Genomic DNA, 14,022 nt, shown 5'->3' with positions numbered 1-14,022 from the left:
GAGAAAGTCTACTTGTATCTCGATTCTTGGTGAAACATATCTGTAAAATCTCGTTGTGTTTATAAAAACTATCCATCTATACAACACTTCCTTCAACAACAGGCGATGCTGCATAGTTCACCTCGCCATACTATCTATTTGAGAAATATTTCAATGCATTCGAACAACCAGCATACCATGCACGCGCGAGCCACTCGAGCTGCAGAAGACCCGCAACTGCGGCCCCACAAAAATGCATGCGCTGCGTAACGTCGGTTTTCCCGCGGACGCATGCACTTCACCAACACCATGAAAGCAAAGGAAGAAGAAAAAAAAAAGGCCAGTCTAAACAACAGAGGCTGCACGATGTAGAGGGAAAAAAAGATCGCACGAGCATCGAGCCAGCAGCGAGAGGGTTAACAACTTAACCTGAGCCGAGCAAGATCGACGATGCACGCGTGTGCATTTGCGTAAAAACGCGTGAATGAGTGGCGAAGGAAAGAAAGAGACGTGTAGCTGCGACGACAGATCCCGGAGTAGACGATGTGTGATCGGTGTGTTGAAGCGTAACGAAAACAAAGGGTCCATTGGTTCCGCGTGCACGGTCCACGCGCATAATGGTGGTCGCATAGCTGGCATATGGCAGCGAGTTACGGACAAACAAATACACTCACTCGACGCTTGGCTCGCCAGACGAAACGGAGGAGGTCGGTTTTGCACCTTATGGCGCGGGATTTCGAAAATCGCATTGAATCGGCGCGAGGTACAGTGGCAGCGAGGTAGTGGGAGGGGATGAAGCGCGCGCTGCGCTTATTGTTCAGCGATGCCTCGCGTGAATTAATTCCCCGGGCCAGGATCGCGAACAATCGACGATGCAGCGTATCTCGTCCGGTCACACCTCGCGTGCAACAACGAGATTGCAGCCGGCGAGCTCCCGTCTCGCGTACACGTTCATCTCCCTGTCGATGGCGCGCGACCAAATAATAATATCGAGAGTCAGCGATATACGAGATATTTCTCGATTCGCGACCATTCAGCTCAACTTTTCGCTGTTGATACGCGTCTCTCAAAATAGTTGCTGGTTGCTGCCTAATGTTTTCGTTGCCATGTTTGCCAACGCAGTAACAAAAGTTGTTGTTTGCTGTCTGTTTCCTATTGCATCGGCAAAGATGAAAAAGGTGTAAGAAACAGGCGGCAACACGATGCGACAGAAACAAACGTTTCCTCGGTATGTACAGCTTGTCGAGCGTTTGGGCAACTTGTTGCTAAGCGCGAAAGTTTGTATTTGTCGGATATTGTTAAAAATACGCAACAACGACAGGCAACGGAAAGCTTTTCGTCGGTGTTTCAGTGAGAACGCAGCTTTCGACGGACAGGGAATCTTCTCGGACGTGGTTCGATCATGGCGTCACGTGATGTGATGGCGGATCGTATCGTTATGGGTGATACGCGATAAGGGGTTTAGCGAAATCGCGTCCACCGGATGTTTTCGCAATTTCGTGGAAAAAAATGTGATCGTCAGGCTGGGTGGATGGGTTTGTGGTAGTGAGGTGATTCGATTTGATGGGTGGGGATGTAGTTTGGTGGATTTGAGTGGTTTCGAATGAAGGTTTGTTCGGGCAGTTGGGTTAGGGAAAGTGTGGCTTGTGGATATATACGAGGTGTAACGATTTAACACTAGAACCCTGGGAATTTGATCCTATCCCTGCTGCTGGTTATTTTGATCACGTATAAGTTTGTTGTCTGCGCAACTCTTCGAAAAACTAATTAAAACGTTACGCATGTATTTTACCATCTTACCTTCGAGAACAGTAGAAACGTACAGATTTGTTCAATTGATCTTGTATTATAGATCGTTGAGATCCTCTGACACTAAAAATATCGTTATAAAGAAGTGCATCACGCCACAGAAAAGAATAGAAGAAACGATGAAACCTTTAAGAACCCTCTATTTAAAAAAGAAAGATGACTTGAAAAAGAAGATTATAATGGCAAATAAATTTTTCTCTTATTTTCAAAGCTAACAGAGATAAATAAGGCAACCAAAAAATATTATTTCACCCTGTATATCCCCCAATATGCATATATCCCCATATATTTTCCACTATAGCGCTCTGATCCGTCTAATAAACCTACCAGGTGTCTCGACTCGCGCGCGCTATGGAAACAATCCCGGTAGGGCGCGATATTTAAAACCGGTTGATTACGTCACACACGCGCGTGCACGATGGTTGCGGGTCAGGGGTGGCTTCGTTCCAGTGTAGTGAAACGCAGTTTTCACGGTTACTGCGAGGGTTGCGAATCAGCTGGCTGCGTGCCTACCTTTTTAAAATACGTGTCTATAGGGTGCTTCTACGTCGGTTTAACAAGCCTCGTGCAAGGATCCTGGCTTGCACATAGGCCTGTGGAACAGCCTGCCCCTCGACAGATATTGAATAAACGGTTAAGGGCTTGTGTAGCATGTTAGTGGTTTGGGGCGGTACGACGGTGAAAGGGAGAAGGCTTGTGGACGGGGTGAAGGTGCGTGGCGCGTTCGGAATTCATCTTGATTTTCATGCGTGAGATTCGTAATGGATGGAGCTGAGAATATGTTTCCGGCGATGGACTATTTCAAAGATTCGTTGGAAAAAGAAGAAAGACGAGAATTCACGTTTTACCCTAAAATTAAATACGTTGTTTCGTACAAGGCACGAGACGCTAAGTGTTTTTTAGTTTAGTCTCGTGACGTTTACGATAGGTAGAAATTTAACAATATTTTCGACTCGTGAATCTCTTTTTCGTTCTTTAATGAGAAATTGAAAAATAAAAATATACAAATCGTCTGGTCGATATAGTTGCAGTCCTACAAAGACGCAAAGGGCTTGAATAAGTAAAGGAGAGAAACTGAGGGATGAGATCAGGTAGGAATAAAATGCGCGCCACTAAATGCAAAGTCTTTAACTTCACTAACACCGACGAAGGAGCCGCTCGTCGTCGGGATATTACTCAATTTAAATGCGAACCAGGGAGAGAAAAAAGGGGGATGCGAAGGGCAGAGGGGCTGGAATAGAAGGAAAACACCCTCAAAACTTGGCTGTCGCTGTCGCGACGTCTCGTTACGTGCTGGTAAACACTGGCGTGCTCGATACCGCTTTCACAGACTTTGCATCAGTTCTTCGTTCATTTTCTTGCCACTATCGTGTCGATATTCGTGGGTCTCCTCTGGTTTTGGTGCTACTGAAGCGATCCGTAATTCTCAAAAAGAAAAAGAAAAAAAGAGAGAAGATCCGTTTTTGAAAAAATTTATTCCATTAGAATAAACAATGAATTTTTATAATAAATTAAAGAGCTTGGACTGTTTTATGCAGCTATATCTAGAGCAGATGTTGATAACTATAATAGGAGAAAATATTTTAGATAATAATGATTTTTCAATATTTTATGAAGTTCAACAGTGTCATGCAACATACATATCAGACGTTTCCTAACCTCTCACGACTTACACAAAAGTTCCATCTATCCAAGTCCCCGTTTTAATAAAATGAAAAACTACCAGATAGGGGATAGGAATCGCGATATCATTGGATCGTCCCTGAAAATGGCCACATCCCCGAAAAAGAGGCTCTCCACCGTCGAGATAAAATTGCCAAGTATCCGCCACGCGAAACGACGGATGCTTTTTTGCTGATAACTCGACGAGAACACGTGCATCTATTTTGCGAGGGTATTTTCGCGGTCATCCACGCGGGTTTCGATCAATGATAGACACGTTTCGACAAAATGCCGAACGAGTTTCACATAATTTCGAAGAACGAAAGAAATGTAGAATCATACGAACGATATACGTCGATCTAGAAGCCTTCAGAACTTTTTCTGAAGCTTCGCAATTCCTCTGTTTCATTTATATCCAAGTTAGAGTTCTACAGCCGTGAATTTTCGTACGAAAAAAACGAATAGACCTTTTTCTTTACGCCATGTACTTATCCAAAAGAGACCAGTCCCTGTCAAGAATCTCATGCGTCTGCAGAGGAAAGAATTCTGCGGGTAGAGTACTTTAACCTAACGAAACTGCAGACAGTGTTTGCCAGCTTCGGTGACACATAATATCCATCCACGTTCTGTACTTTTTATTCATCCACCGAGCGGATATATATTTGTCAGAGGGATAATCTTTTTTTCGGTGTTCAATAACGTCCGCCCGGAGATTTCTCGTCGATTCGGCTGAAGGAGCATGAACCTCGTGGCAGGGCTGGAGTAACGAACAACAAAGAAGCTCTTGCGGCAACCGTACCATCTGCTACCCCGGGAAAATACAAACGTCGCTATATTGTGATCTTCGTCAAGGTACACGGATCAAGGAATCAAAGGTGCACCGTACGCGGATCGGATTAAGTCGATGCAGTCATGCACCCTGACATTTCTATTGGAGGCTAGAGTTTCTATAGGAAGCACGTATACCAGACAAGGTAATAGTATTTTGCTTTCAAGAACGAATAGCGGTGATTCGAAACGCGATTTGCAATTATTGTTTGGCTAGGTTGCATGATTTTAGTCCCGTTGGAGGATTATTCGGATGCTGAGAGCTTGAATCGAGGCTGGTCTATTCGACGTTATGAGGCTGATTCGCTACACGGATTTGGATTACTAGAGAAGAGCAGAATATAGTAATTGGCCTTTTTGTGCGATTTCAAAGAAAGACGCGGTTTAAGTGTTGCAGAACGAGTGGTTCGATTTAAGTGTACCAAGCGAGGAATTATATTTTTGTTTATTTATTTTTTATTTTATCTGCTTCCACTAATTTGAGATTGGCGAGATAAGCGAGGATCGTGTAAAATCGACGTCGTAAAACCTCGAACGAAAGAGACACGAGCTCCTTATCCAAAAGTGCTGTCGCGACTATCGTAACACGTTCCAAATTCACTTTACCGGTCCACTGACTTTATGATCACGTAATCTTTCGTTCCTCGGCTATACGTTAAAGATCAATAGACTAATAATACGCGGATTACCGACCAGATGATGTACCTAGCCAGTTGAGCCGTATGATGGGATTCTCACGGACTCGCAGTCACGGTCATCTTACTTTAAAACATTGTTATGTTTTCAAATAGTTGATTCACGCTCTCGTGACTCCACAAGAAAATGGCAAGTGTCGCTTCTTGTTACTAATACTACCTTAATTTCACTTAGGCGAAACTCATATACCGTTGCTATAAACCAACCAAAGTGGATACTTATGAGGGGTGGTATTCGTAGATCGATGCACGCAGCTACAATTCACGTCGCTTTTCGGTGCCATTGCGCATGAAAAGTGATTTGCACGGCAGCGAAAGCACCGAGCCCGGCTTGATGGAAGGTCTATGTTCGTACATAAGTACACGGTGTGTACGTACTGGCGTGGGTGCACACGTGGAGGCGCGTACATTGCGGGTTCGCCCATAGTAAATGCACTTCGCCGATAAAATGGAACAAATCGAGTTGTTGGCAGAAGAGAGCGCACCTCGCGCTACGCGTTACTCGCGCCTAGAAGTTCGAAATCAGACTGTCTACACGCGGAATCAGACATTCGATCGACGACTTTTCACGGTTATGGATTTGATTAGCAGCGGAACAGCCTGCACGCCTGTACGTGTGACGGACCAATGGAGCACCGGTACAGTGTGAGAAGGATGTATCGATGGAAAATGCAAAGCTGTTGAAGAATAAATGAAGGGAGCCCAGTCGGGATGCATTAAAGCCTTCCAATAATCCAATAATAAATACTTTCGGATGAAATGGACGGAGCAATGCGCCGACCATTGTTAGCCTGGGGTCGTTTCGTGAATTGACTCTTGATTCACGTCGAATTGGTCACCTTTACTCTTGAGTATGGCGATTTGCGTATGGATTGTTCGATTTATCGTCGATATATTGCACACGTAGATAGCGTTTGTTGAGTGAACTGAAATTTATGTACTTGCGTTAATGACGATTTTAGCGGCTATTGCGATGCTGTGGAGATGATATAACTTCAGAGAGAAAATTAAAAAAAAAAAAAAAATTGCAGAAAATTTGCACGTAATTAAACAGATAATGATAAGCTTCCTCGTCTGTATCCTTGATTTCTTATTTGTAATTAAAAACGATTCCAGATTAGTAGTAGTTACTTCGTTGATTGCTTAAACATATCGATAAAAGAGAAAAGACGTAAACATCTATTCTATTGGCTCAGAAAAATCGACTGTCACTTATTGTGATTTACTTTAAGATCGCTTTTCAAGGTATTACTGCCGTGGATAAATGAAGTGTCATGTTCCCGATCGGTCGGGCGCGATGTTTCGAAACAGAAATAATTTAATTTCTATCCTTTTCACGAGTGATCAAGGGAAAATCCAATTTGGACAGGTTTCATTTTAGGGATAAAGGGGGCCCCTTGCCGTCCTAACCCATACACGTTCGGGTGGCGCTGTAAATCTCGTTCGAACTCGACGCGTTGTAACTCTACGCTTTTTCCTTCTCCATCTTCTCCTTCCCATTATGTACTCTGCTGTGTAAAAGCCTTAAACCATCTACCGGTTACCTCTGGTCTTCGACAAGAATCTTTAGATATCTCATCCATTTTTTAGTATTTTATTTATAGTTCTCCTGGATTCGCAAATTTTGTGTAAAAAAGAATTGCGTGAAATATTAATTCTTGGATTAAATACTTGTTCGGGTACAATCAGAATTAAAATATTAGTTCCAACACCGAAAAGAAATACTAACGTTAATATTAATTCCGTTTCAGATAGAAGCGAAATAAGAACAGGTATTCATCGGTTACAACTATACCACGGATTTTTATGAATCCATAGAAACTTTGAAAGTGCAAAACTATAGAAAATCTACATAATGCGAGAAAGTATATAAAATATTCAAAATATAGTGCATGTTATAGTATTTGGTAGGTAAAACAATTTTCTGTCGAGATCTCGTTTTTTAAATTATACCCTGAAAAACATGGATCTACCTAAAAATCCGCTGTCTAACTACAATCATCGATGACAGGAACACATTCCCTTCTGATAGGCTGTTCAAAACATCTACACGGTATACGTACATACACGTTTATGTATCTATTATATACATATATGTATTATATATGATTTCTGAAAGTAGCTCGCGAGATATGCTGACGTTCTTTGAATGCGTTAGATAGAAGGGTCTCGATTCAAATTGCGTTAATATCGCCGGGGCGAAATTTTTCGTATCTCGACGATTGTAATTGACGTCGTCGCATTCAGGGCTCGTTCGCCCGAGGATCCAGCTGTCACTTTGAATGGTACGTGATTGGGAGGGCAATGAAGCGAATTACGTAGCGAATGTGCGTGGAGAGGAAAAGGGGCGAAAGTGTATCGCGAAGTATCGCGCTCTCAGGTAGTGATATATCGCTTCTCGCACAGCCCCACTTCCACAGCTAGTGATAGTAATCTCGTTTGCGTTTGCCGGTCTAATGTATACACGTTCCGTGTCCTTTCGCTTAAAGCCGACGGGCAGCGCAATTCGTACCTACGCCCGGGCTTAGCGAGAAACCTTTTGCGAAATGTACTTTCCGAATTGGCTTTCGAACGGTGAATTCGTTTATTGTATGCACTACCGATCGCATTTTCTGGTAACTTTGTGACATAACTTCAAAGTATTAAGTATTCCCAAATTTCATGCCTTTTGATGTAAAATTCCCAGCGTACTTTTAGAATTTCATGCTATTAGTACTAAGAGCTTAGTTTGGAAAGAGCAAAAGAATTATTCAGATAATTTCTTGCGCAATTAAGAAATAGAAAAGTCTTGCTGTTAAATAATCAAGAAACCAATCTATAAATATTATAATTCTTAAATAACCAGGCTAATAAAAACCTGACCTTGAGATGGAAATTTTAAATAATTAAGCAATCCGCAGCTAATTTTCTCACCTACTTTTAAACCATCCGAAAGAAAATCTGTTTCATAAATAATTCCAACACTCTGTGAATCAATTACTTACGGTCAATTAACGATACTTATCAGCTTAACGATTAATTATCAGCTTCCGATGGACGTTAAAACCACCCTTCGTGTCCCAACTTTTTCACGGATAGTTCTTCAGTTAAATAACCGAAAGTAACTTGAAAACAGATGGAAGCAACAAAAGGTACAAACAATTTAAGCGTTATCTAACCACCGGGTTTCATGTTAGTATTTACAGAGTGATCCAACTGTCTCTGCTCGGTCCGGCCACCCCATGTAATGCATATACACTTAGCACATACATATCTGCAGACCGCATGTACATAAGTACGACCTTCAAACCTTGAAAGTTACAAAAGGTACAGAAAAAAATTCGTGCAACGCGCTACCCGGATCCCTTCGAAACATCCAATTCTTGCCGATGTTAATATTTACAGAGTCATCTAAGTGACGCCGGTTGCGAAGACTCCACTCTATACGTGCTCGCGTTACATACATTATATATGTGCATGGCCCGCATGAGTACAGGCTGTTCCATTATAGCGAACCGATTTTTATCCACAGATTTGACGGAGAGTTGAGAAATACTTAAGTGGTTTACCAGATTTTTTTTTTTTTCACTTAAATAAAAATGTTATATTAGAAGTTAATAAACATCTTACAAGATACGAAGTGTTAAATCGTCAAATGTCGAATAAACTAGAACTAGGGGTAGTTTTTGGTAATGGATGGATCTGGAAAAGCGTAACCTGGAAGATATACAATAGTTAGCAAGCAGTATCACATAAATTACACATTTTTACGATACTTTGTGGCAGTGAACTTACAGTCTGCTTTGAATAAAACATTTTTGTAAGAAGTTCACGACTAACATCTACCTCGCTACTGGTACAACAGAAATTCTTTCTCATCGAACTTAAAGATGAATTTCGCGTTTAGCATACTTTATAATATAAAATAGATACAAAGTTTCTTTGTATAACTTAGAATAAATTATTATGAAATTTCGAAACTATGATATTAGGAATTCACGTAACCTAATTCGCTACTTAATGTAGTGCTGCTAACTTTTAACGAGATAATAAAGCCTTCTATAAGCTCAAATAATTCCTGCGATAAAGACCACGAAAAATTACATACTTTTATCGATTAAATCGATTCGAATGTCGTAGTTAAAAACTAAGAAGAATATTTCTATTGTAATTTACGGAGTTAGTCAGCATTGACTTTCAGTTACGATATTTGTCTCGACTCACGATATTTCATCTGATACCTATTTTGTAGTTTATGTATAATCATGGAAAATGTAGAGATCAAGCATATACAGCAAATATCTCGTATAACCTAATCCACGACTCACCAATGAATTAATACAGATTCCAGTCATAATGAAACACCCTCTATACATCCGTAACCCATGTATACATACATAGAAAGTCCCCGCACGTACGTGTACATGGCTTTGAGAGTAGTTGCGAAAGCCCCACAGTGGCAGGGTTACCCAGGTAACGCATCATTCCCCGTGTACCCATGGAAACCGTCCCAGACTCCGATCTCTCCCATCAACAAGCCTTTTCGCATTCCAGGCTGATCCGCGCGGCCTACGATCACCGTGAAACGACCATACAAAGTCGCGTGCAGGCCACGTGATCCACCATCGAAGCGGAAACTAGCGTTCTCTCCACGTGACGAAACCTTAGGGCGCTATAGTGGTTGGCGTTCGGCAGGTGCGATCGATCATGCTTAGCGTAAATCTCCGATCGTTGGTTGCGTAACCCTATTAAGGAATTAAACTGTTTCGTTTCAATGGAAATATCATATCTGTCGGAGAAACGTTATTTAGCTTTAACAGATTTATATCGTTAATTCGATGATTCTACGAGTGGTATGTTTTTTGTCGGTTACGCGTATTAGCTACACTTGAAAATTAATAAATATTTTTTGATGGTTATTAGTTTCTGGAATTATTGAATTTTTATCGGATTGTTTGTTCGATGATTGAAATATATTCCACTCATAAAAAAAAAAGATATTTTTTTGTAGCTTCATGGCTAGATTGTCTGTTTAATTGTACTTGAAAGTTAATAAATATTTACTCTATGGTTATTGGTTTCTCAAATTGTACAATTTTTATTGCATTCAAGCGAGATGAGATTTAGATTAACAGCAACATTGATAGGCCTTTTACACAATTATAATGCAATTTCAATCAGAAATAATTTACATTTCGATCACAAACTGTTAACAAGTACCGTGTCCCAATAATAAATGTTAAAAATTAAACGGAACGCCTACGCTAAAAGCCTATCAAGAGCCACGAAGCGTTATCCAATCCAAGCCACGGTAAAAGCAAGGTTCCGCGTTCTACGGTGGCTACCCGTTGCTCGCCTCTGATGTCGTTAACATCCGTCGAATCGCGAGATGCTTTAACGAAGCAAGGAGCATCTCCATAGAGGATACAATAGACGTCGGCTGGGTCCCTGGGCGGGGAGAGATTCCGAAGTAATTGCGACTAGACCTTGCGGCCCGGTGCTTGCCGAGCCGCCAAATAATTTCCTCTCATTAACGCAACCTAACGACGGTCAAACAAAGCATAAATCTTCCATCCGTCTCAGCCAAGAGAGACAACGTTAGACTACCAAACTAAATGAGAAAGACAGAAAGAGATAGAAATAGAGAGCAGTTCTTGATGGAGCAATTATTTTGATATCGGGACCACTCGGCATTGGCTCTCTTTTCTTTTTACCTAGGTTCCTTCCTCGTTCTTCCTTCCTTCCTTCCTTCCTTCCTCCGTTCCATCCACTTCCGCCGCATCTCCACTCGTTCCCATCGTCGCTGATGATAGCTGGTTCCGACTATTTCACTCTTACTCCTGTCGCCGGCGTCTATTCTTCGTTAAATCGGACTTAATTACTTAAATCCCGTCGGGAAATGCTGATGGATCGGTTATAATTAAGCGGATTCTTACAGAGAGGACCAGAGTCCTTCCTTTCCCTCCATCGTCCCCATTTGCTATTTCTCTATCGTCCTCTGTCTGTTCCCGAATCCCCCGATAACAGCCACCACCACCTCCTCTTCTTCTTCTTCTTCTTTCTCGTTCGTTCACGAGGATGGCCCTTTTTCATTCAACGCGATAAACGCGCCTTCGTCGACCATCCGGCTCGATGTATTTCCCGATGACGAGAAATTTAGACGATGAGTTTCCGGCTTTCGGTTAAGCTGCCCCGCTTCTTCTTACTCGTCTTCCTACCTCTTTTTGGTCGTTTGATCGTTCGTTTTTAGTCTTCGTTGTTCTATCAACCGCTTTCTGCCTCCCGTAATGGGTTATTGAAGTAGTTTTTCGTATGAAATCGTAAATTAAACAGAGATAAACGTTAATATTAATAGCGGACTGATCGATTTAAACGTGACAAATTGTAAGAGATTTATTCTTAGGAGAACAAGCGGCGCTTCCTATTCTTCTTCTATTTTCTTTTTTCTTTTTAGATGGACTGGCATCTTAGTTTTTCATCTTTTGGATAGTCGTTGAATTTAGTCAAATTTATATGATACGTATATTTGATAGTTTTGTTCGAGCATTAACCAGTTAGCGTTCTCCTTGAAAGCTTTGAAAAGTGTGTACCTAACATGTGTCGCAAAAAGTAAGCGACGACGAGTATACTCGTCAAACACAGAGTATGTTTATCTGTTGTAATATAGAATTAACTTAACGAAACGATTGTTTCATTTTTTAATTTTATTACTGATAGAGCTCGTTAAAAACAGCTAACTGATTAACAAACGCATATTAATAAGTACATATATATAATAAAAAATTGCAGATATCCGCTTTACGATCAGCGCAGCAATAATATTCGGTACAATTTGAACTTTCTATTTTCGTTAATGCTCGCTGGAAAATTCGTTACATGATTTATCGCGTATCGAGAGCAAGTGATTTTTCAGCGTTCACAAACTCGTTCCATCAGCGAGAAGAGCTCGGCAGAGTACGATTAATCGGCCTCTGGTAATAATTCACGGGCATAATCCCATCGGTCTGTTTTTCGAAAGAACGTGGCCGGCCAGTGTAAACGAACCACGTCCACACGTAACATAGCACGATCGAGTAATTCGTACGAATGAGAAACAATTTGCACCGAGCCCGTTTTAATTTCAATTTTGATTCTGCCACTCTGTACACCGCGTGTGTTTCACCGCAGCAAATGTAAATCGTGAGCAAACAAAGAATCGACGTAGATCTGTCGCACACGGCTGCGTGTGCTTTCTCTTGTTTATTCACGTTGAGCTTACGCGGCGTGGAATCGTCTTGGATTATCGTTGCGAATATTCTCAAACAATGAGGTTACGGAGAATGTGAGACAATATTTATAAAAAAGAAAAATTATACAAATAAATAAGTAAATTTATATTTGAAGAAAATTCTCCGATGAATTTCGTCATCTAAATCCATGATCTTTTTTATTATTTTTTTATTTATTTTTACTTAGTCCGTGACTTTCGGCTTTGGACGAGTTTTCGATTTTACATCTCGTTTACCTATCACGCTTTTTACATTTTCTCAGTCTTATGGCGTTTTATATGGCTTTTCTTATGTATCTACCTCTGATCTTTTTTAAGAATAATTATTGACTGATCACCTATATCTGTTACTATAGTTAAGCGTAAAAAGCCTCCACAGACGATCGTACAACACCGATAGAATATATTTGCCACACATTCTCGGGGATACTAACTTTCGTGAGCACAATTTTACACGTTTCGAAATTCTCAGTGAACTAAATAAGCTGCTAACGTTCCGTTTGCCTTGCGTAAGTTATCGAAACTGCGCACGACTCGTGGCGGTGAAACGTTAACACCCGGTCATTTTATTCCACGAGCACCGCGAATTTCGCTATGCCGTAATGAAATCGTAATATCTCATTTGGTGCCACAACCCTCTGTCCTCTCCCTGCCTGTTACTTTGAAATTCCATCCTGTACTTCGTTTCGCTACTGGAATATCAAAGTATCATAGGTATTGTGATTCCTGCGAAGAAATTTCCACGCACCCACTGAAATCAATTATTATCCGTTTCGTAATTATACTTTCACGAATATTTCTCGCCTGTTTGATACGTCGTTGCAAGTCTATCTAATACGTTTCGACACATAACAGTTCATTCAAATCTAATGTCGCAATTGTACGCGTACAATTTTCTGTACATCCGTGCACTTTTAAATTTCCCAAAAATCCACTAAGAAATCCACTGTAATTCTTGTCGAGGTTATTAGATGTATGTGAAGAAAGGAACGCGTGGATAAATTGTAAGGTAGAAAATATATATTAATGCAGAAGTGTAAATACAAATCGGAATATAATTGAGCTGGTTCAGATCCGCACGCTAGCAGCGTTACCTTATGACTGAAAGCTCAGAAGCCATCGTCGCCTGCGTACTGTTTATGATCTGCCTTCGTCCCAGTCTTTTGTCTATACGCTGTCGATGGCTTCAGTGCTTGAAAAAACTAAAAGACTAGATGTAGAGTCTTCTTAGAAGTGGTGACCACTTCAACGATTCTAATACCATAACATAAATCCAAACAACTCAAAGCAAAATTTAAAAAATTCTACTGGCTCATCGGCCGACGTTCCAACTCAACACGCAAAGTAAAATTACACTATACAAAGCCATATTAAACCCTGTTTGGACCTATGGAATCCAACTATGGGAACCAGCAAGTAATTTCAACATTGAAATTCTTCAACGATTCCAATCGAAAACCTTAAGATTTTCACGACCTCACGATACCCACAGTTAAAGAAGAATTATCCAAATTCAGCAATAGACATAGCTCAAGATTTAACAACCACCAAAACCCTCTAATTACTCAACTACTCGACACGTCGGAACAGATCCGCAGGCTAAAAAGACATTACACCTTAGACCTAAGCACTAGATTCAAATAGAATCAAACATACTATAAACACTTATTAACCATGATCATAGTATCATGCCAGATAAATTTACCTAAAATTCTCTAATTGTAAAATAAACGCAAATAATAATAATAATAAAAAAAAAATATCCGTGACAGTTATAATATCTCGGGAATGTATCGCTTACAT

At 40.8% G+C, this 14,022-nt stretch overlaps 1 protein-coding gene across 6 annotated transcripts in view; it reads right to left on the bottom strand.

Moving 5' to 3' along the window:
• Positions 1 to 14,022, bottom strand: part of Ten-a (Teneurin-a transmembrane protein) — a 697,656-nt gene that overhangs the window by 204,012 nt on the left and 479,622 nt on the right. The gene's annotated exons all lie outside the window — the stretch shown is intronic.

This window comes from Bombus fervidus, chromosome 1 (assembly GCF_041682495.2).
Source record: "Bombus fervidus isolate BK054 chromosome 1, iyBomFerv1, whole genome shotgun sequence".
Classification (NCBI taxonomy): Eukaryota; Metazoa; Arthropoda; class Insecta; order Hymenoptera; family Apidae; genus Bombus; species Bombus fervidus.
Note: the sequence above shows the minus strand (reverse complement) of the source record. Positions and strands in the feature narration are given on the sequence as shown.